Below are 1,960 nucleotides of genomic sequence, written 5' to 3'. Positions count from 1 at the left end.
CTCACACCAATACAGTAATTGTCATTATCATTAAATCATATAGCCTGCTCTCTGCAGTTTAAGAACCCATTTTTCCCAATTCTTATTTTGCTGTTGTTGTTGTTTGTTTTTTGTTTTGTTTTTCAAGACAAGGTTTCTTTGTGTAGCCTTGGCTGTCCTGGACTCACTTTGTGGACCAGGCTGGCCTCGAACTCACAGCGATCTGCCTGCCTCTGCCTCCCAAGTGCTGGGCCCAATTCTTATCAATACACCTTTCTTTTTAGTTTTGCTTTTCATTTATGTTATTATGATGGAATCTAAAATGGTATACCATTTCAAAAATTCTAAAAACATATTTTGTCTGTTAATATCAGGTTATACTTTTTTTTTTTTTACATTTCTTTAATAATTATTTAGAAGGCAGTTTGATGAATTTTAAGAAATTATCCCTTTGGGCTAGGGAGATGGCTCAGTGGCTAAGAGCACTCTGAGGACCTGGGTTCAAGTCCCAGCACCCATATGACAACTCATAACTGTCTGTAACTTCTGTTCCAGGGGATCTGACAACCTCACACAAATATACAGGCAGCCAAAACACCAATGTACATTAAATTAAAAAAAAAAAAAGATATTACCTCTTTAAGTTTTGGCTCCATCTTTTTTTTTTTTTTTTTTTTTTTAATGTGGAAACAGAGATACTTTAAACCAATGTAGTTTCAGGCTTTGATTTTTACAGTTTCTGGGTCATTTTATAGTAAGGATGCCTGATCAACTCCCAAGAATATCCTTTTGGTTGTTGTCTATTCTTTCAGCATGTTTATGATTTCCTTCTTTTTAATATTTAGAATTTTAGGCCACATGGAGATTTTTATTTGGTTGGTTGTTTTGTTTTGTTTGTTTGTAAGACATGAAATAATGGGGGTTGGGGATATGCGAAGAGAAGCCAAGAGCACTTGATGCTCTTCCAGAGGTCCTTCGGGTTCGTTTCCAGCACCCATACCGGGCGCCTCACAGCTGTATCTAACTCTAACTCCGAGGGATTTGATGCTCCTCCAGCCTCCGCTGTTACTCAATCAGAAGTGGCATACGCTCACATTGACACACACATATACATAAATAAATAATAACTTTTGACTAGACATGAGATTTGTTACTGGACATGATTTGACGGGATGCAACACAGGGTCTGCCAATCGTCCAGGGGACCACACCAGGGATAGATATATTTGGCCCCACAGCCATCAAGGATGATCTGCACCTCAGCTACCTGGTCTTCAAAGTCATCTGCATTAGACTTAGTGAGTCCCAGTTCTTCTGAGGTGGAGAATCTTCTGGCAGCCAGAGGCGACTGTGCACAGTGCCTCCATCACACAATCCTTATTCCGTAGCTTGGGGCAGATGGACAGGACGGCCTGGCCCGTGTGAATCCTGGCCACTGCCTTGGGGCTTCCCAAAGGCACCAGACATACCTATGTGTCTAGTAGCTAGACTAGAGACCACACTGAGACCAGAGCTATGAGTTTCCACCAGAAAACAGTCTTCACGGTCCCTTAGGGCTACCCCTGTGGGCAACAGGTTAAGTGTACTCCCAAGAGGGCTGCTACCCTCAGCTACTGCGCACAAGGCCCCCATGAGGAAAGGAACTAGTTGACTTACTTGGTAGCAGAGAAAACCAAAATCTTCTTTAAGATATATGAAATAGTCGGCTAACAACTGTTCAAACAGCATTTATTAACTAACTTTAATTATCTTCCAGTGATCTGAAGCGTTGTCCTGTTGTGTGTACATATGAACCAGGTAAACATATGCATTAGACATGTATTGTTAATTTTTGCACTATTGCTCTGTCTTTTCGCCCACCAGGAAACACTGGTTTTATCGCACTGCTTGATGCCATATCTTAATACTGGGCACAGTTTATTCTTGTATTCTATTCTTAATTGTTTCTCAGAACCTTTCTTCTTATTTAATTTTCAAGTGA

At 40.6% G+C, this 1,960-nt stretch overlaps 1 non-coding gene across 1 annotated transcript; it reads right to left on the bottom strand.

Annotated features, from left to right (window-relative positions):
* Positions 1–1,511: 1,511 nt before the first annotated feature.
* LOC127210399 (small nucleolar RNA SNORA70) lies at positions 1,512–1,645 on the bottom strand. The gene has a single exon (XR_007833307.1). It is a non-coding gene; the product is annotated as a small nucleolar RNA SNORA70 (small nucleolar RNA).
* Positions 1,646–1,960: the final 315 nt, after the last annotated feature.

This window comes from Acomys russatus, chromosome 27 (genome assembly GCF_903995435.1).
Source record: "Acomys russatus chromosome 27, mAcoRus1.1, whole genome shotgun sequence".
NCBI classification, from domain to species: Eukaryota; Metazoa; Chordata; class Mammalia; order Rodentia; family Muridae; genus Acomys; species Acomys russatus.
The sequence above is the reverse complement of the archived record's forward strand: the minus strand, read 5'-3'. Positions and strand labels throughout refer to the sequence as shown.